Source organism: Orbicella franksi, chromosome 13 (genome assembly GCF_964199315.1).
Source record: "Orbicella franksi chromosome 13, jaOrbFran1.1, whole genome shotgun sequence".
Classification (NCBI taxonomy): domain Eukaryota; kingdom Metazoa; phylum Cnidaria; class Anthozoa; order Scleractinia; family Merulinidae; genus Orbicella; species Orbicella franksi.
In genome coordinates this window covers 4,792,696-4,814,900 of record NC_138157.1, presented here as the reverse complement: position 1 = coordinate 4,814,900, position 22,205 = coordinate 4,792,696, and the positions used below count along the sequence as shown (strand labels likewise).

Below are 22,205 nucleotides of genomic sequence, written 5' to 3'. Positions count from 1 at the left end.
CTCCTTGTCCTGTAACAACAGCACACCAAGTTTCATCGGAAATCTATGACGGGTTCTTTTACTAGGGAATCACCTTAAAGTAGTTAATAAGCGCTGAAAAAATGAACACTTAATTGACCAAATTACTCAAATCAATATTCTTTGCCACTTTTCGTGGGGAAATGTGTTTCTTTCCAAAATTAGTCAAATAGACGCCCTTTAAACTTTCACAATAAAAGAGCACCAAGAGATGCAAAATGATATTGTTTTTAGTTATTCTTATTAACGAAAGAAATCATAAGAACAACCGTTTACAAAAATGAATATACCAAGGTTATAGCGATGTTTCTTCCTTTGGAAAATAAAAAGAGATGAAATATTTTTGCTCCACTAATCACTTTTGCACACAGTAAAAAATTAAACCTAAGGCGCGTTTACGTCCTCCCAGATCGAGGAGACGGTCCGGTGAAAGTTTGTACAGCGGCTCTGTTAGAATGACATCATCACCATGTAATGCTGCGAATGTCAAAATTGCTTTTAATTGGTTTTCTATGCTTTCTTGAATGAAACCAGCCCTGGTAAAACCAAGTTCCACTTAACCCTTAAACTCTTCTCTTGATGAGGATATCTCTTGACGTTTTGATTCTCTGATTTACTTTTCCTTTTCACCCTCCAAGAAAGAGAGAAGGATAGGACAATTATCTTCCGATTTCTCTCTTGTCGAGGTAAATGTGTACTAAAAAAAGAAGAATACAGGGAAATTACAATGTAGTTCTATGGGCCTAAACTAGAAACCTCGTTGAAGTACTAGCTAAAGCCAGTCAGTGAAAGCCTGGTTATCACCGCGTCATAGGGTTGAGATTGACTTCCAAGGAGTAAAATTTCTGAGGTAGAGATGTTTTTGTTCAATTTTCAAACTGTTCGTATTTTTTCAGGGGAGTTTTGCAGTGGGTTATCACATAGAAAGTTTCATTCCCCCTCTCTGGAAAGGCGATATAGAACAGGAAAAATCGGTATGTTAGTCCTTACTATACACGGGCGCAGTGGTTGCTTCAGCTCACCTTTCGACTTCTGATCCATTTTGTTAAATCCCCTTTCGAAGTAGTCATATCTGAATATGCTCTCACGATCTGCTCAACAAATGACAAGTTTAGTATTATATATTCACATTTTCGAATAGAGTATGGTTTTTGCACTCTAGTCTCGAATTGTGTGTGTTTTTTAGAAGAAGCTAACCAACCTAACAAAAACACATAAACATTGCCTTAAACATTGGTCTGAACTAGGGAGCTATTTATAATGCAGGTCTGAAACAGGGAATTGATCAAAGGGTCAGGTCATAAACAGGGTATCGAATTTTTGGTCGTCTCGAAATAGAGTAGGGAAAATCGCATATTTAAGTCGTAAAGAGGGTGAGAAATTTGGGTAGTAGGCCGCACACTCCCACCCAATTCTTCTGGATGTAGCCCCCTCCTCCCTCCCCCCCCCCCACCCCCCGCTCCACGGGCCCGCGCCTCAAGTTTCAACTAGAGTAATCAGACGTCGCTAGCAAAACCGTGCCTGTCGTGCAGGCAACTAAATCAAGATCTCCTGATGCATATACAAATTATTACCAATGAAAACCATTTTCTTTTCATATGAGCCAAGTTTGATTTTACTAAAGTCACCGGTCTTTAGTTTTTCCATGAACTCTATCTCTCTCTCTCTCTCTCTCTCTCTCTCTCTCTCTCTCTCTCTCTCTCTCTCTCTCTCTCTCTCTCTCTCTCTCTCTCTCTCTCTTCTGTTCTTTCATTCAGAGATGCTTCAGCTCTAGAGATGAATCCCAGGGGATAGCCTCCGAAATTTATGCTAGGCGTAAAAGTTGAGAAGCGCTTTAAAATCTTCGATCTGGTTTCCTAAGGGGAAAAATCAGTTGCATCGAAACAGCATATCGATTTCCGGGTCGGGGTGCTAAATATGTCCTATTTCACACTAAAATTGTCAAAACCTATGTCGCTTTTTCAGACCATAAAGACCCTCATAATACCAAGAACACCAACAACACCATATACTTTTGTAGCTTAATAAACCCACCCGCAACACCCTCCCCACCCCCGCCCCGGAATCGTGATTATACCAGTAGCTTTGTCACGGATAAAGAAAAGTTCAGATACAGTGGAACCCCATTAATACGGTCACCAACGGGCCATGAAATTTGACTGTCTTTACGGAGCGGCCGTTTTAACGGGGTAGGGACAAATTTCATGACTGTTCTATTTTAAGTGACGTCTTCACATCACAGTCGAACTTCCAAACAAATGTTCTTTATAACAATCAAACTGCAGGTTTATATTGGAAAAAATTTGAAACTTTAATCAATTCATACAAGACTAACAATGGAAAGAGGAACATAACCGGTTTAAGTGGCCGTATTAACGGGGTAAAGTTATACTGAGATTACACAGGTTGAGGTTCCAAAATGTGACCGGTGGCCATATTAACGGGGTGGTCACATTGACAGGGTTTTCGTAAAGGGAAATGTAAAGGCATTTGCTTGGACAAAAAAAACTGGCCATAATAACGAGGTGACCGTAAGGCAGGGTTCTACTGTATTGGGCTTATTTAGCTATGTATACGTCTAGCCTTTGTCAACCTCTCTCTAAAAGTCACACCAGTACACAGTCCAAGAATGGAAGATATGTTAGCTACTTGCTACTACTTTCTTCTCCTCTTCTCGGGAAGAAATGAAAAATGATTTTAATTCTAGTTAATTACCTTCGCATCACTAGGTGGTTTGCTGCGTTCCCTCTCGGGTGGTGACGACTGAGATTTCTTCAAAGGAGGTTCTGTCTGTAATTTAAAAAGAAAACAAATGACGAAAATGAAGCTTGACACTGAAAAGTTCTAGTGTGAAGGAGCTGCATGTCATGGTACTTCTCTCTATAATTCTACCTGATTCATAAAGAGGTTTATAATGCCTCTCAAATACAACGTGCGCCGTGATTAGTCAGTTTAGGAGGCCGTATTCTACTGAACGGTGTGCTAAAAATTTAAAGCTGTTTTTGTTGCCAAAATGTTTCGGGATTTATCGCTGTGTTCTAAACTTTTATAGCAAGTAAAAGTTTAAAACTTGCGTTTCAAATGTGTCATCGACTTATGATTTGCAACGATTTGCTTTCGACGTGAGTCATTTAATGCCTTTTCGCGTGCGTGAATAGTAATCGTTTCCCGAACCCGTCAGACACAGTAAAGATATAATAAATATATTACTAACTGTTCTCCTCGGTCGGTACTGAAAGTTACGGATACTCAACGAGAAAAAAACTCGGTCCTACATTTTCCGAAAACTGAAAGAAGACACGATCCGGGTAACGAGTAAGATATTTAAGAGAGTGGTAAATACCTGGTAATGAGCTTAGTAAACAGATGCTTGAAGTCCAATATGCTTTAAATCCTTCCATGGAATCGGAATTCAGGTTTTTGTCCACAAACACGGTCAAATATATACCTCTTAATTACTAACCTCGTTGCTCGTTGTTTGAGAGGTAATGAGGAGCCACAGGAACATGGCTGCGACTTGATCTTGTCGATATTTACCTTTTTATGTTATGTTCCAGCAATTAACCTGTGTTTTTTTTCTTTTTCCCTTGTACGACATATATTTTAATAATGATGTTCTACTTTTAAGGATATACGATCTTTGAATCGTGGAGAAAAGGCGCTATATAACTCTTATTATCATCATCATTATCATCATCATCATCATCATTATTGTTACTATTATACAGTAAATAACTGTTAAGTATAAGGAACTAAGAAGTTCGGAGCCTTTTGAGTATCCACATGCAATACGAATGGTTAACAATTATTGGACTAGGTTGAGCAAAATATCGTGATTTGTCGGTAGCGAGGAGATCAATTATTCACCAAAGCCGAAGGCTGAGACAAATAATTGATCTGCAAGACACTGACAAATCACGATATTTTGCAATAACAAAGTTCAATAATTGTTTCATTATTCGATCATTAAGTTTGTTTTCATATTTTTAAAATCATTCTCTGAGAGCTCAGAGAAGCGATTTGCCATTTTTCACACAAGAGCGTGGTTGCAATTACGCATGAGAGAATATTGCTTGCAGCAAAACACATTAAGACGGTACTACGCATGACTAGACCATTATTTGTAGACAGTTATTTGTAGGTCACAGGGTGGGCTTTCAGCCAAAGAAAAGGAAGAAAAACTGTATCGAATGATAATGTCATAATTTACTTTACAATTATTTTTCGTAATTACATACCGGGGAGAAAAGCCCGATCCATAATTTCTCCAAACGCTCGACTTGTTTTTCTCTGCCTCTTTGGTATGATAATAGGCTTTTTAGTGCTTCTTTCTCCCTCTCTCTCATGTTCGGGTCTGCTGATTGTAGGTCCGCAGCTCGTGCACACAGATCATTATGCACGGCTCTTAAACTGTGGTACGTGAAGTCGTAAAAGTTTCTTCTCACTAATTCATCGCACTTACAAGCTTCGCCCGTCATGCCAGTGACTTTAGTGTAAAGTTCTTGCAGGGTTCTACTATGTCTGTTGATTAAATCCAACTTGTTGGGGATTGGGAAAGATTCTTCTTTCAGCTCGCCTATTTCAAGATTAGATACTATGTTCGACAGCTTTTCTTGTAAACGTTCCAGCTCCTCAGAAATGTCGAAATCTTTGACTTCTGATGTTTTCAAGATCTTCGTTCCACGTTCAGGTGTGTTTACTGAAATCTGGATGGTTGCATTAACAGAATTCTTCAGTTCCTTGCAAGAAAATAAAAAATAAACAAGCAAGTATGACATACTGAGTTTCATCTTTGTCACTCGTTTAGTTACTCCGTCCTAACATTTTTGCATATATGGCGAGATAGCTAGTCCAAATTTTAAGTTAAATTAACCTATTTTAACATATCTCACAGCAAGACATATAACACGTACTTCTATGCTAATAATGTAAGTACCAGATACAATGTACTTTCAAAGAGCGAGGTAAAGCGACAACCTCCACTTGGTCTGCTTTCTCCCTTAGCTGTAAATCATCGGGCAGAATGCCTGGACGTCATTAATTATTCATAACCGACGAAGCGGCAAATTTGAATGCGAACTCGCGTTGAAAAGGTCAGAACAAGAGAAGAAAGGGCCCAAACTGGCCAAGTTGGGTTGACAAAAATCGCTTTACCAATTTTCTGAAGTTCTGACGAACCCTTCGGCGAACGGCTCTTGAAAAAGTAAGAATTAAAGTACAATTCGAGCCTGAAACGAAGGAGATTTATTAAGTATAAGGAATATCCATTTGCGGTTGAAAACTGACAGCAAAACTGAACCTTTTTAGTCTGGAGGCCGTTTCAGCATCGAATCATTGAAAATTCAAACTGCTTTGCGATATTCGGCATATAGCAGCACTTGAGTGCGAAACCCAAGCATTAGAGCCTACTCGCAGACTAGCAATATATTTAAAAGGCATAGGCCACGGACACATATATCAGCCATTTCAAAGAGAGGTTTTGCACGGCAGCCACGTTGCATGTCAGGAACAATAGATTCTTTTTCCTATGGGGAAAAAATGTTCTTTCTAATGCAAACATTTTCATTGTTCCTGCCATGAAACATGGCTGTCGTGCAAAACCTCTATTTGGAGTTTTGAATCTTCCGGTCCAGCACGTTGGGTGTGATTAGTCTCCCTGCTGTCCGATCCTTTTACTGTCCATGGAAATGACTTTTTTTTACTAAATTTCTTCTGTTCTAACAACGAAGTGGATTAGCAGTCACTTGGGCTTGGACAAGTTCTCACGGAAAAGACAAAAGTTGAACTAAAAACCCCTCTTGCGATCTGTTTTCTGTTTTCGTTCATATAATTAAACCCCGCCATCTCGAAGTGACATAACGAGAGTTTGAAAATGAAAAAAACAACATTTTACTGTAACATGGGGCAAATCTCGTCATTGCCTTTTTGCCTAGTTTGTTATAATCAATTCCATGTACATTTTAGTAATACCTTAAAAATAGTCTCAAATTCGTTTTCTTCACTCTCCCATAAAAGGAACTTCTTCTTTTCAGTGCTGTCTCTGACCAGCATGATCTGAGTCTGTGTAAAAAAAATATCGCACAGTAAATGACGCCTGCTAAAACAATTAGGACGGGAACTAACACAAGCATCTCCCTCCTCACCACCACCATTCCCCCACCTCCTCCTCGACCGGAGACTTCACAAACTCTTGAACAAACTATTGTCAGTATCTGTGAGGCAGCCGGATTTTTTAACCAGCTTCTAGATTACTTCTGTAATCATTCCATTCCTGTAGGCCTGGCTTCTCTTTAGGTTACCTCACTATTACCACCACTATATTTTTTTTCAAAATTGTATTTCGTAACAGTTCCGTTAGAACGGTTTTACTTGAACGGTCGAAAGCAATTTGCATATTGCTTTGGTAATTCAGGTTGCATTATTACAAGAAACGATTTGATTTAGTCTATAAAACTCGCCTCACATTATATAATTCAATCAGAAGTAAAACCAAAAACAATCATCAGCCGACGTTCGCACACGTTTTCCCGTGTTTTGCTTCGGCTGGATGTATTTATTTCGAGTTTTGATTGGTCATCTTGATTTGGTTTTCGTTTTACGACACTCAATTGAAAACCGCTCTTCAACGCTTAGAGATTGATTTAAAAATAGAACTTGCGCTACTTTTTCATCCAATCAGTGGTAAAACCAAAACCAATCGTGATTCGCTCACATGATTTCCCGCGCTTCGCGCAGGCCTCGTGCATTTACATCGAGCTATGATTGGTTTACTGGATTGACGGTTCGTGTTCTTTGTGATTGGCGAGAGTGATTACTTTGGGTCTTGTTTAACGACACTCGATTGAAAACCGCTCTAATGGAAAAATTGAACTTAAACCCCAGTTGCACTTTATTGTGACGATAATTTTGCATTAAACGTCTAGTCTAGTTAATACTCCTGGTTTTATACTTATTGCTATGTGACTGAATAGCGTTGTACTTGCGCCACAGTTTCAATGAGTCAACTCACCTGGCTTACGTCATCTAATTTAATTGTCTTTTCAATCTCGATACACATTCTTCCCTCGCTGAACTTGTTTAATGGGCCTGCAATGGAGAAGAATCAACATAACGCAGACGAACCCTCCAAAACGGCCACCTCGGGATCGGCAGTGCCCGTTGTAGCGAGGTGACCGTTATGTGTAAGTAGGGATGTAATGTGACACTCCTACTTATCAATGAAACAGAAACCAAACAGAAACAGTGAGTAAAGACGCCGGATACAAATCATGTTTCATGATCTTTTACAACAAAAAGATGGGGTTTTTATACACCGTTCTTTAGTCATTGATTGACTGGCCATTGTTCAGAGGTTATTATGGCACTTGGGACACGGTTTACTGGCTGTTCTGGCTGTTGCCGTTGTAGAGAGGTTAGAATAAGAGTACGTAACTGTACGGACTGTCCAGTGGAACAAGATAACGTGTCCGCTTTGGAGAGGTGGCTGTTGAAGGATTTTGTAGAGAAGTGGCCGTTGCACTGTGCTCAGAAATTTTAAATCAATAAGCTAAGTATGACAGAACCCCTCCTAAAAATAACAGGGCCACAAAGTGATCAGCAAATTTTACAGACAGAGGAACAAGTTGTTATTCCGCGATAAAACTAGCAGACACTGGAGTAGGATTAAATAAGGCTTCATCTTTAGCGTAGGCAGCGCTTTCGGTTTTATAGTACAAGCAGCATATCAATTTTGTTGAATGGTAACTCATTTAACCTGATTCCAAGCATCAAGTTTTATTTTAACTACAACAGAATCCGAATTTTTCGAACCTCCAACAGGTCCAAGGGAAACGACCGTTGGTTTGGGGGAAGGGGGTGGCTAGGTCAAAAATCGGGGATAAAATCATGGTGTTCCTGTCTTCGACTAATGTGAGGGAAACGGCTTTTCGTTCGAGTATTAGGAAAGTTCGAAAATCGAGTGTTCGAGAAATCGGGATTTCGTTTGTAGTTTTTTTTTAATTGAGACGTTTTCATTTGGAAGTGTTTTATTCAACTCTATGTTCAGCTCGTTAAAAATTACGTTGAATGCGTTAGGCGTGGGCTTTTTCCGCATTCTGGCCGCGCGCACATTGGAGCGAGAGCAAAAACATTGACAAAGCAGGGGGTGGTAGCGCCACCACCCCCTGATTCGTCGACTTTTTGCTCTCGCTCAAATTTGCGCGCGGCAAGTATGCAGGAAACGATCTTCGTACGGAAACGTTTGCTACGCGGGTTAATCGTACCTATGCCACGGCTCTATCCTAATCCGTATATTCTTTTGATCCGATTCAAAGTCCTAACCACATACCAGTCAATCTTTCAGTCAAGTTTTGAAGTCCTATATTTGCCAATGCCGTTGCTAACTTTTCACAAGTTCCTTGTTCTCCCTCTGTCTCCATCCACTTCACCAAAAGGGCGATGCAACATTCCTTGTTGGAGTCTTTCACTCTTAATGGCATCAATAAATGCCTCTTTGAAATCCAGCTTTCGAGCCAAATCTTTCCACCTTGTTCCAATATCATCGGGGAGATAGCGACTATGAATGTCAGTTTCAGTGAGTCGATAAAGAGGTTGCAAAGCTACAAAACTGGGATATCCTGAAAAAAAGCACACTCTTGAAAAGGAATTGTAGACTTTGAAGGTGGGTCATCAGAATTCAGCTAGAAGTAACAGGGTTGAGTTATTTTTATACTTTAAACTCTAGCCTAAACATAAAATCAGCGACAAAATTGAGCGAGAAAAAACAGTATTTGGAAATTACCCGATGCCGCGCCGGAAGTTTACGAACGTAAAGTTTACGAAGATTTCTTTAGTTCAGGCAATATAGCGCCGCTCGACCATGGCCAAAAAGGACATACCTACATAAGATTAGCCTGCCCCAGGCGTTCGGTTCTTTGGGTGGTAGTGCGAAAAGAAGTGAAGAAACAGAAAACAAATCAAAAAGAGCAACAAACAAAGACCAAAAAAGGAAACGGAGGGAAGGAAGAAAAAGAAGAAGGTAAGTCCGAGAGACGGCTTCCGAGCCCCGAGCCCCGAGCTTAACCATCCTTCTGCCTAAAACCGTTTTCCGCGACGCGATCCAGCTATCCGAAGTTAGCGGACGCCTTATTAACAAACTAGATTAGATTGACGTTTGTTTATCTCTTATTTGATGCGAGGTTACCCTTAACGTTTCTTTATCGGCAAGCAATACAACATTGGTGTTATGCAGATGGTTTGGCTTGAAGCGTGATTTGGCAAAAGATGAAGCCGTTTTTAGCGGTCAGTAAATTGAGCAACTTTTCCTTTGAAAGATTAATTTAGCTGTTTTCTACTGTCGATTTCGCAGCAAAGTAGACGGATGTTTTTTTGTGAACTAATTAAGTATTCAAAAACGCCGGTCATGCAAGTAATTATGTCTTCTCAGCTTTTAGCCAGATGGGTGTCCAGGCGTCCTATGGACGGTCACTTCCTAAAGAAAATTGTTTTATTTTTCATATGTTGCCTTGTTAATTGCTCATTTGAGCAGGCCCTATAGCACATTTTGGTCGGCCACCTTTCAAATTTTGGCTAAAAGTCTGTGTCCGCTGATGCGTGCGTACAGATCAAAACAACATTGGATACATTTGGCATTCAAGTTTCAAGTTACGTGAATTTATAAAATAACCTCACGATCCCGTCTTAAGTTGTAAAGCTATTGACGCTTCTGTTGATCGTGTTCTTATCGTTAAGGAGTCACTTTACCTTAGCTTTTTTTTTTTTTTTTGCCTTGCTCGAGGACGCGAGAACTGGAATACGTATTTCCATGCAAAAGACTCGAAAAGAATGCCGTTATGCCTGTTTTCAACACCACTAGCTTACAAGTGCTGCGTCGGCAAAAAATTTGGGGGATCACTTTCTTGTGGGGCTTAGAAACCAGGCACGATTAGGTAGCCGAGCCTTCTCAGCATAAAGCAAAGCAAAACCGACATTAATATTTCAAAACAGAAAAGGTAAGTGTAATTTTTGGTCGCCTCGCATCAATTAATACAGACTGTTTTGTTTTCAAGCCTTGCCTGAAGTTCTAGATCTTGAATGTCTCGAGTCTTGAATTGTTTTGTCATGTAATCTCAGATTGGTCACGCAATGGAAAGGTCTAGTCACGTGTTTTATACGATCGTTTCAAACTCCGCTTATTAAACCTTTAAACTGCTGCCGTCCTTGCTGGAACTGGCTGTTAATCTGTGGCAAGCAGGCCAGTTACAAGGGCTGCTGCTGGGCGAACCAATCCTGCTTCAGTCTCATACATTTTAGGGAAATTCAGAGTGCTATACACTACGCACATACCACCCAAAAGCAATTTTGAAAATGGTATGGTGGTGGATTAGAATGATGTAAATCATAAAAGAGCACTTTTGGCTTTTAGCTTTAACTGTTGCCTGTCTATCAACTCACATTTTTCACGATTAAGTGACAAATGGATGTTAAAATACAATAGAATAGAAATCTCATCGAACAATCTCAGAATAGGATTTTTAGTGAACAAGTATACCATTAAAATATATGTATGTTATATATTAAATATATTGAAATGTTCAACTATTAAAGGCATCTAACGAAATAAAATTACTTTTTGTGATTGCGTTTTGGATCAGGTGGGTTTTTTTTTGTGATGTTTATAATAAAGAGAGGGGTTAATGTTTTGGAACCTAGTACAATCTACTGAGCTTCATTTAATTGTGACGTAATGACTGCCTCTCTGTCTGTCACATTCTCCTGTTAAGTATTTTTGCATTCATATTCTACTAAAAAGCCAAGTATAGGCTTGATTCATTTCAACAGAAGACTAACTGACTTACATGTTGAAAAAGTAACGAGTTATTTCAGTTTAAAACCTGAAGATCTTGACGAGTTGCATCTTTTGGGATTGTGTTGTAATCCAGAGAGGCCCTCCGAGAAATTGTTCATCGAGAGCAGAGCCTGCAGAACGCCATTCAAGTAGCAAGTGTTTCTTATAGATTTATAATATCAGCTAATACCTTTTGGATCCATAATCTATTCGAATGATAACTAAGCACTGGAGAAATAAATCGAGAAACGCAAAAACAAAGGAACAAAGCGAGCAATTAAAAATTTACCACGATAATTTCCCGCGCAATTACAAACTTTGTTGATATGTTTTATGCGTTATGTATTCAAAGTCTTTCCCAAACCCCCAACTCAATGTAATTCTCTTCCGTTACCTTCCCTTCCCAACGAACAACCTGCCAACAACGTAATCAGTCCACTGAGGCACAGCTGAACATTCGCTTTCGTCCATTACGAGCTCCGTCATATTGTGATGAGAACGTTCCGCTACCTAATCAAGTTCCCGACCCCAAGAAAGTGAAGAGGAGCAGCCCTCTGCTCCTCTTTCCTCTCCTCCCATCTCCCTCCCCTCCCTCCCGCCCCCCTCCCCACTACCGGTACCGCAAGATAAACCGCTAGGTACATGCGGAAATAAGCTGAAAGATTCTTACTCATTCTTCTTACCCCGATTTTCAGGAGCACCGGCCATTCTTTGTCTCTGGTATGACTTTACTTTGCTTGCAACAACATTGGAGACGGCTTCATCAGTAACTGACTGATGAAAGTCTCTTTAACTGTTTAAGATCTGTAAAGAGAGCAGGATGTTACTTTTTTACGCGGCAATGAAGAGAAGTTTTAAGAGTAATAAAAGGCAGCAACTTAAACGGAATTCGATCCTTAGTAAATGTCTAACAACAATCTCTAGCGCTACCTTGCTCTAGATGTCAAAGCGGAAACTGATTCCTTGCAACGGTTGCAACAGGAAATCTATCAGCAAATGCGTCGGTTTTTCCTTGGTTCTCAGGTCACAAAGCATTTATCTTCTAAACAAAACTCTTACTTTTCTTCGGCGAACAAGAATCACTGTATCATGACAGGAACGTCAACTCTACAGACATTGAGCGAGGTTCGTTTTCATATCTCAACGAAGAGAAGTAAAAGAGATTTCCTTGTTCTTATGATATCACGTCAACGTAACACGTTTTAAATTTAACCTCTAGTCGGGAATTATCCCTTTTTCAAAATGCCAGAACATGACATAGTGGACATGCTTATCAGTGACCCGTAATGACCCCTATCATGCATGCAGATAACGATTAAGCTGTCAAGTCATAAACAACAAGTCCAAACTGCAACAGAATAATCTTAAAACAATGTCGCTTGGGTATAAAGAACTACCAGATCTAACTGGCCCAGGGTAGCGAACTTACCATTCTGAAGCATTTCTACCTCTGACAAGTCTTTGACTCATCAACCTTCACCCATCCCCCATCCTCCCCCCACAACCAAATCATTTACATTTCTGTGCTGAAACAACGTAGCCAGGACCGTGTTATTCCTGTCAGGTACGTCGAGAAGATTGTTGGCTTGCATAAATGCAAGACTGAACAAGGAAAACTCCCGGAAATCTTCCAAAAAAAAACCTTCTTAACCTAGAAACCTGCCAAAAACCCACCAAACATTTCCTGTAGTCAACTTCCAGGTTGCGCTAGAGCCCAAGAACCACAACCTGCAATCCAGAAAGGTTTCTCTTGCATTTTAAAGAGACAGTGTAACGAGCTGCACATGTGCAAGATTGCTTTGTCCATATGGGCTTAAAATTCTTTTTTACAAGAAATATTTAACGGTGCTGTGTTCTTTTAAGGTAAGGCAAAGTAGAATTATTTTGAGGTCAGTTTGCGTTGAATAATCTTTAATTCGTTCCGTGTTTCCGGCCCTGTCACGTCGCAGCGTGATCAATTCAATCAGTTCGCCAGTTCTAATTGTCTCGTGCAATTATTTTCTGCCAAAAATGATACAGGTCTTTCAAATGAAATTAGTTTTCAAGAAGTTGACTCCAGAAAGTCCTTATGATATCACTAAAAACGCCAAGGAAAAACTGCAAGTGTCTTCGGGAGCTTGAAATTTATCGTCGTGTTTTAAATGCACGTGTCTTATTTTCAGTTGTGTTGGCCTTTTACGGCGTCAAGGCTTGTAAACTGAAAATGTCGGGTGTTTGCCAAGATAGGCACGGAAGGCGTGCTCGAACTATTCGGTCATAACACTGGGACTGTAACACGATGGGAAGAAAATTGTGTAAAATTCACAAATATAAACATATCAAAAATAATTCTGATAAGTTTATTTAACATCAATTCTGTCTTAAATTTCAAACATGATTTGTTACCCACAACGGGCAACGATTTGAGTTAGAAACAAAACCAGAGGGCTAGAACAATGTTAGTAATTAGTCAGCGGTGAAAGAATGGACAATTTATTGACCAAATGTCTGTTAATCGCCGCCTTCCGTGGGGGAATATGTCTCTTTCGAACATTAGAAAAAAGAATTCACAACTTTCACAATAAAAAGAGCATCAGAAGATGTGTTGTACCAAATTTGAATTGTAATTTTTTCTATTATTCTAATTAAAACAGCTAAAGAAAGCATAAGAGCAGCTATTTAGAGAAATGAAGGTATTGACCAAGGTTGTAGCGATGTTTATTCCACTAAAAAGATATGAAATATTTTTGCTCCAATAACCACTTTGGCACACCTTGGGCGTTTTTACATCCTCCCAGAGGAGACGGCCCTAGGAAAGTTTGTACAGCGGCTCTGTTAGAATGACGTCGTCACCATGTAACGCTGCGAACGTCAAAATTGCTTTTAATTGGTTTCCTATGAAAGTGCTTTCTTGAATGCCCTGGCAAAACCAAATTCCCTTGAACCTTTAAACTCTTCTCTTGATGACGATATCTCTTGACGTTTGACTCTCTGATTTAATTTTCCCCTCCAGCCTCCGAGAATGAGACAAGAACAGGACAATTGTCTTCCCTTTTCCGTTTAATCCAGGTAAATTGGTACTGAAAGCAGAAACACAAGGAGCTTACAATGTAGTTCTGTGGGCCAAAGCTACCAAACTAACAGTATACAACCCGGTTACAGTTGAACCTCTATTAAGCGGCCATCCTTTAGTAAGCGGTCAGTTATCAAAGTTTCAAAATTATTGTCAGTAAAATACTATAAAAAAAATCCTTATAACCGGCCACCGTCCCGTTGAAAGATGTTTTAAGTCCTAACCCTTATGCCACCCAATATTTAATGCACGAAGTTTCACTTTGTTCTCGAAAAGGCGATGACAGATAAGAGTCCAAAATAGAAAGTGAACGCTGATAAAAACAGTCAAACACAAATTTAATATTCGTGTTCACTTAGCAATTAACCCGATGGTAAAAATATTCAAACTACACTAACTTCAGTGTATAGTGCGTCAAATCGTCCGTATTTGAATCAATTTACGTTTCTGGTAAGCTTCGAGCTAGTTCCCGATGAACCCTTATCAAGCGTCAGACCCCTATTACCCGGCCACCTGCAATTTCCCCGAGGGTGGCCGCACACGACTGGGGACACTGAGTCATGGGGTAGAGATTTACTTCCAAGGAAGTGAGAAGTGAAATCGTTTAAGTATAGAGTTACACCTTTTCATTTCAATTTACAATCTGAATGCTTGAGTAAGGGGGGGGGGGGGGGTTCACAGGAGTCTTTCATTGGGTGATCACATACAATTCCCGGGCATCTCTGGAAAGGAAAGCTGGGGTGGGGGAAAAAAAAAACCTTACTTCAAAGTATTATACGATTCAGCTTTTGTTTGATTCCAATCTCACCTTTCCTCTTGCTTTCACTTTGGTTAGAGCGCCTTCCGAATTTGCCCTCATCATCTGCATGACAAAAGTGTGACAGAATAGTTTAGCTTTAAATATTCAAATTGAAGATTTCCGACAAGTTCACGTCACTGATAGACTTAAACTAGAGACCTGGAAGTGTTGCAAGGCTCTCTGACAGCTAAACTTGTCCTTCCTTTTCGCCCTTGTCTCACACTCTGGATACCTCACCCCACCCTCCACCTCCCCGACTCTTTTTTATCTTACTAGGAGGCTTAGAAAAATGGATGCAACTATAAGTAAGAACCTTTAACACCACTCAGCTCTTGGTTTCAGTCTCACCTTTGGGGGTGTGTTCCCTTTGGCTAGAGCGTATTCCGAATGTGCTCTCGTAATCTGCATGAATAAACATAGGATAAAATAGTTCAGTATTTAATAACTACTTATTAACCGAGAGTGAGGTCTTTAGGGGAAAATCTCAAACCGAGACCTTATCGTGTTGAGCGAGCGATAGCGAGGTCAATACGGCAATGCCAAAGTTTGAAATTTTCCTGTAAAGACCGAATGTTCGTGATTAGTAAGTTGTTTATTATATAAAATGTTTAAGCAAGCAACAAAGCAATAGCTTTTTACTTTTTTGGCGGGGGGGGGGGGGGTGAGAAAGAATGCCTTAGAATTAGCCAATCACAGCACGCGTTATATCGCCTACAAACACGAGTAATATAAGAAATATTCGTATTGACCGCTTCCCGACAGCTTCAACTCTTTAATAGGCTGGAGACCAGGTAGTATTGTGCGGTTCTCTGACAGTTACAATGTCCTTCTTTCTCTTCATGGCGTCCGTACCTCACGCTCGGCAGGCCTCAGATCAGTTAACCAGGAATGGAGTCCATTTCAAGTACGAAACCAGTCGAGAAGGGCTTTAAATTCCCTGCTTTTCATTGGGCGAAAAATCAGTCTAGGCCAGCGTGCAAAAGCATCTCCTATTTCAGACCAAAATGGTCAAAATCTATATCCTACCAGGAAATGAAAATGGAAAATGATTGCGAGTACAAATAAAGAACCCTTCAGTAAGAAGATCAGGAACCAGAAATTAGGAGCCGTCTGCTAGTCTAAGATTACGTCTTACGCCCGTTGAATAGCATCATTTACTCTTATTGTTACATCTTTTCGCATCTACATACCGGTGAGAAAAGCCCTATCCATAACTTCTCCAAATGCTCGACTTGCTTTTCTCTGCCTCTTTGGTATGATAATAGGCTTTTTAGTGTTTCTTTCTCCTTCTCTCTCATGGTTGGTTCTGCTGATTGTAGGTCCGCAGCTCGTGCACACAGATCATTATGTACGGCTCTTAAACTGTGGTACGTGAAGTCGTAGAAGTTTCTTCTCACTAATTCATCGCACTTGCAAGCTTCGCCCGTCATGCCAGTGACTTTAGTGTAGAGTTCTTGAAGGGTTCTACTATGTCTGTTGATTAACTCTAACTTGTTAGTGATGGGGAAAGATTCTTCCTTCAGCTCGCCTTTCTCGAGACTTGACGTTATGTCTGAGAGCTTTTCTTGTAAACTTTTGAACTCCTCAGAAATGTCAAGATCTTTGACTTCTGATGATTTCATGATTTTCGTTTCTTCAGGTGTGTTTACTGTAATCTGGATGGTGGCATTAGCAGAGTTATCCAGTTCCTTACAAGGAAATTAAAAATTAACAAACAAGTAAGACGCGCCGAGGTTTTATCTTTGTAATTCGTTTGCATGTAGTTACTCCGTGCCAGCATTTTTATATCTATATAGCGAGATAACTAGTTGGAATTTTGAGGTACCTTGACCTCTTTTAAAATATCTTACGCCAAAAAAAAGCAGCGAGCATTTTTGTGCCTACAATGTAGCTGCCAGTTACTTTCAAAAAGCCTCAGTAAAACCCCAGCCTCTACTGCTGCACACAATTTTTCTCCAATTGTTAGAAATGCTCTCTAAACTGACAGTTTTGCTGACAGAAATTTAAGGCATTTTGGGGTTTTCAATAGACCAATTTCGATACATTAAAATTCCGCCTAAGACAATAGACCTCAGTACGAGGCTCTGGGGAATAAACCCCACAAACTCTGTAGTTATTCCCCAGAGCCTCGTACTGAGGTCTATTGTTTCAGGCTGAATTTTAATATATCGAAATTGGTCTATTCAGTTTCCAGTCTCCCGGCCCACCATGTTGGATGTGATGACGTCAGATGGGTGTCCCAGCTGCCCAGTCTTTTCACGAACCACGGAAATTGTTTTCCTTTGATTTCAATAAAACTTCTGTTGTTGTAACAAGGGACGGTAGACTAGCAGTCAGTTAGGTACGGACCTGAAGTCTTCACGTAACGGACAAAAATTGAATTATAAACCCCTTGACCTATCTGTTCGGTTTTTTGTTTTCGTAAACACAGTTGAATCCTGCTCTCTCAAACTTTCAAAGGAAACGAAAAAATGTTTGAATGGCGAAGGTTTGAGACAGGCAATAATAAATGATTGAAAAATATGCCCAAAATTAAGGTAAAATGACTTGAGCTCGAGACAGTGAAAAGTTCGAGATAGCGAGGTATACAATTTCAAGTTGTTGTTTTTTCTTTTTCGATTCAAACGAAAGTAGTCACGTTTGACTATATAATAACAGGAGAATTTCGTCAGTTGCCCATTCGCCTAGTTTGCAGTCAATTCCATATGCATTTTAGTAATACCTCAAAAAGAGTCTCAAATTCGTTTTCTTCACTCTCCCATACAAGGAACTTCTTTCTTCCAGTGCTGTCTCTGGCCAGCATGATCTGAGTCTAAGTCAAAAACAATGCACAGTAAATGAGCCATGTCACAACACTCAGGACAAGACCGAACACAAGTATTTTCCCCCACCCCTCCCTCCTCTACGTCCCCCTATCCGAGAGTTTGCAATCTCTTGACAAACATATCATCAGTACCCGCAGGAACTTTTTAACCAGCTTGTAGATTACTTCAGTAATCATTGCCGGGATTTCTAAAGGCTTGGTTTCTTCTTGGGTTTTCTCACCACCACTACCACGATGTTTTCCAATAATGTATTTCATATTGTTATGTCAGAGCTGTTTTCACCTGAGTGTCGAAAGCGATTTGCATTTTTCCTTTGGTTTTGCATTACCACGTCAAACGAAAATTAAAAATAAAACTGGCACTATTTTCTGATCCAATCACAAATAAAACCAAAACTAATTGTAACTCACTCACACGTTTTTGCGCGCTTCGCGCTAGTACATGCGTTTACTTTGGGCTGTGAATGATTGGTTCACTTGATTCACTGTCTGTGTTTTTTGACACTGGCCAAAGTGAATGATTTCCCTAGTTGTACTTGGTTTCAATAATTTAGCATTCAACCTCTTGGCAACATTTTAGTTTTACACTGTGGTGACCGATCTGTGAGTGAAGTCAACTTACCTGGTGTGCGTCATCTAGCTTAATCGTCTTTTCAACCTCGATAGGGATTGTAAACCTCCTGTTTAACGGAGCTGTAACAGAAGAGGGGAATAAGTTGTCATTCTCCAGTAAACTACAGACACCGGGGCAGGATTAAATAAGCTTTGTCTCAGGGCGTAATCAGCGCCCCTCACAAGTTAGACTGATTTCGGTTTATTATACTACAAGCATAACATGTTAATTTTGTTGAATAGTAGTCATAAACTGGCTACGAAGCGACTGGTTTACATTTAGTTTTCCTAGTTTTATTTCATTTTATTTTTTTTTTTTTTTTCACCTTTTCCCTTCATTTGAGAGGGTTTTTTCAAGATTTCATCCCTCTGTCTGATTTAAAAAATCTATGTTCCTTAGTACCTTAGAAATTACGTTGATAGTGAGTGCGTTAAGTGGGCTGGTACTTCAACGGATGGGGGTTATACCATAATCTATCCTTAGTGTTATTTTTTCACTGTTTTGGTCTGGCTTGAGACAAACGAGCCTAGACCACATACCAATCAATCTGTCAGCCAAGGTTTGAAGTCCTATGTTTGCCAGTGCTGTAGCTAACTTTTCACGAGTGGCTCCTTGTTCTCCCTCTTGCTCCATCCACTTCACCAAAAGAGCGATGCAGCATTCCTTGTTGCAATCTTTCTCACTCTCAGTAGCGGTAATAAAGGCCTCTTTGAACCCCAGCTCTCGTGCCAAACCTTTCCATCTTGTTCCAATATCATCGGGAAGACGACGACCGTGAATTTCATACTCAGTCAGTCGATGCAAAAAACTGGAATTTCCTGAAAATAAAAAAACACACATCACTCTTATTAAGGAATTTAAGTTCTTTATGCGAAATTATAGGGAAGGCGAGCGGGTCATCACAATTCCATTAAAGGCAACAGGGTTGGGATTTTTTTTACTTCTATCTCTGCCCTAAAAATTAATTCAAAGATGAAATATTTTTTCAGCGACAAAATTGAACGAGGAAAAAGAACATTTGGAAATCAGATCGCGCACCGAGAGCTCACGGACGAAATTAACCGCTTCCGAAGATTTCTCTATTTCAGACCTTGCAAAAATCGCTCGACGAGAGAGGGCACATCTACGGGACGAAGAACTGTTCTCTGTACTGTCCATAATATTTGTCGAGTTATTATTATTATTTTGTTTTTGTGCTCGTTTATGAAGCTCGCCTGCGGCTCCATCCATAAACTTGCAAAAAAACCGAAGAAACTGCGCAATGTTTTGGAAGAGCAATTTGCCGAAACTCTTTCTAGCGTTCCATCTCAGCGGTCCGTACATGTATTGCAAAATTCGGATCCTTCAGGGACAAAATCTGCGATTTTTGCTACCCTATTCATGACCTGGTCAAAAATGTGATACCCTATTTACGAACGTTGCAGCTGGCACAGTTGCCATAAACATAAGTTACGAAGGGCTTTTGTTGACGGTCTTATTGATAATATGAAAAAGTAGCTTCCTCGAAGGAACATACCCAATTCAAGACTAGACTGCTAAAACCATACCCTATTCAAGATCAAAATAGCCAAAATCGACACCTTATTTATGACCAAAACGGCTGAAAATCCCTACCCCTTGGGGCCGCACGTACCTATATATCCCATATAAGGGAGTACCTCCCCCGGGCCTATCATCTGTTATCCAACGCACGGTCGTGGAATAATTGTACCATCCAGTATACCACGGTTTTCCCGAGAGTGTATTTTCTAATTGGCAGGGTAATATTGTAGTAAGTCAGTCCTATCAGTTAAATCATAGCAAACGTGGCCTGTTTTCAACAACACCTATACATCTTAGAAGTGATGCATCGAGCTGATGAATAAGGTGACAGCAACCCCTCCTTCAGGCACTCCCCCAATCCCCTCCCCCCCTCCCTCACCTCCCTCCCCCCAAGCACACAACCCACAGCCCTATGGCTCACATGCAGAAATAAGCTCAATATTCTTACCCTCATTCTCAGAAGCACCAGCCATTCTTTTTCACTTATATAGCTTTACTTTACTGGCAACAACTCTGGAGATGGCTTATTGGTGACAGCAAATCTTTATACAGAGCGAGATTGAAAATTGTTTAAATGTCAATAAAGAGGATTTTTAATACAATAACTGGTCGGAAGTCCTACCAAATTATACAAAATATACCATTAATTATATTTTAAAAATGCCCAATTATTGGTGCCCACGTCGTTATCATTTTCCCACCACAATAGGTTACCATAGCAACAGAATGACTTACTATAAACAAAAACGAGCTTTGCGACCCCCATATGTTATTATCAAATTTTGATAAGCCGAATAAGACACTACTTTTGACAAATTTTCCAAAAAATCTGTACGTGGGGTTCAGAGCCACCTTAACTTTTCGAAGAGTGGTTAAAATGATCCATCAAAGTCAAAGTCTGTAAGTGGTACAGTCCATTGATAATTATTATCTGTTCTGTCGGGGGAATATGAATGTTTTCTGGGACTGCATATTACATTTGTACTTTTATATACCTATTTTGTAAATTATAAATTATGACATAAAAAACTCTTTTACAGTCTTTTGCACAATGACCTTGCTCTAAATGTCATTGTGGGCAACAGATTCTAATAAACCTCGCAGCAGTTGCAACACAAAGTCAGTAAATGTTGATGTGTATGGTGCACAGTTTGTTTCAAATTAAATTACCTAGGTCAATTATGTTAAATATTTCTAGTTTATTTCACAAATAATAATTCACTATGTCGACTCATCTGAGCATGTTCACAGTGCATTTACTTGATCAGTTATGTACCCCATCGGCTTTGGATAATTTACTGACACTGACATTTGTTTATTTCTCGGTCAGTTGTGTGTTTCTTAGTCAGTGATGACATTAGAAATATACCACTGGCCAAATATTGTTTAAGTTCATTATATGGCACTACACAGCTTTCAAAAACAAAAACTACACGAATTTGGTCCGTATGGTTAAATCCTGACCAAGAAAGAACCATCAGACACATGCTCGGATTTACCTCAAGACTACTTTGTCATATGATAAAACTGAGTGATACAGATCTGGCCCAAAAATGCATAACTCATGACCAAGTAATACACAACTGCCCGAGTAATACATAACCAACCAAGTAATGAGGCTTTAATCAGACATACACTATATCTGACCAAGATTATATAGAGCTGACTGAGAAATACATAACTGACCAAGTAATACATATCTGTATTTATTACATAAAAGTCAGTGGCATACCGAGTGGTAAAAAATTGATAAAAATGATATGATATCCTCACATGTGAAGATACGATATCCTCACATGTGAAGACATCACGTTTGATAACATCTCTCTTTTGTCCCTTTAACTACACTTACGGTGGTCGAACACAGTTTTCGCGCGTGCTTTTGCTGATGCAATTCAGCGCACACACAAGGATTTCAAAAAACAAACATGCCGTCAACAGAGCGATCATTTTATTTACTCAACACCCGCAGTATCTGTGCTATTTTTCTCTATAATTGAACGCAGTGTATTGATGGCTTTAGTCTTTTATCACAAATGTATGTTAGAAAAGGTAAAGATGCAAATAATTTAGCAATTCTCAGCTTTTTCTTTGTTACCGAAAGAACCCAGTTAAATGCAGCACATGCATAGTAAGTCAAAAAACAATGAATGAAAATTTGCACTCTCGGAAATACGCCTATTTCTCGAGAAACACCCATTAGAATTTCACGAAATTTGGCACGAAAACACTTTAGGAAATAAGTAACTGGAGTATTGAAAATAATTGAACTTTAACAAAGGAAACTCTATTCCAGTAAACCTTCAACAAGGGATAATTAAAGATCTCTCTGTTAAATTATTAGCAAAATGGTGTTAACGTGTGAGAATCGTTACAAGCTTGGTGCATGCAAATTATAAAGAAAATCTAAAGACTAGATTTTCTACAAATAAGCAAAACCAATTTTAAAGGCCTGTTTATTTTTATTCGTGTTGCCATGGCAATGGCACATACATCAGCTTAACTATCAAAAAACCAAAGTTTGTGTTGTTA

At 39.6% G+C, this 22,205-nt stretch overlaps 1 pseudogene across 1 annotated transcript in view; it reads right to left on the bottom strand.

The window, feature by feature from the left end:
- Positions 1 to 270: 270 nt before the first annotated feature.
- Positions 271 to 22,205, bottom strand: part of LOC145466288 (uncharacterized) — a 31,480-nt pseudogene continuing 9,545 nt past the window's right edge. The window contains exons 7-22 of the transcript XR_014041864.1: positions 20,176 to 20,215; positions 18,671 to 18,995; positions 18,141 to 18,211; positions 17,417 to 17,506; positions 15,885 to 16,382; positions 15,043 to 15,096; positions 14,704 to 14,757; positions 13,823 to 13,902; positions 11,527 to 11,630; positions 8,345 to 8,633; positions 7,028 to 7,104; positions 5,989 to 6,078; positions 4,257 to 4,757; positions 2,734 to 2,808; positions 1,041 to 1,109; positions 271 to 715 (exon numbers count right to left, since the gene is read on the bottom strand). The product of XR_014041864.1 is annotated as an uncharacterized LOC145466288 (transcript). The remainder of the gene's footprint in view (positions 716 to 1,040; positions 1,110 to 2,733; positions 2,809 to 4,256; positions 4,758 to 5,988; positions 6,079 to 7,027; positions 7,105 to 8,344; positions 8,634 to 11,526; positions 11,631 to 13,822; positions 13,903 to 14,703; positions 14,758 to 15,042; positions 15,097 to 15,884; positions 16,383 to 17,416; positions 17,507 to 18,140; positions 18,212 to 18,670; positions 18,996 to 20,175; positions 20,216 to 22,205) is intronic.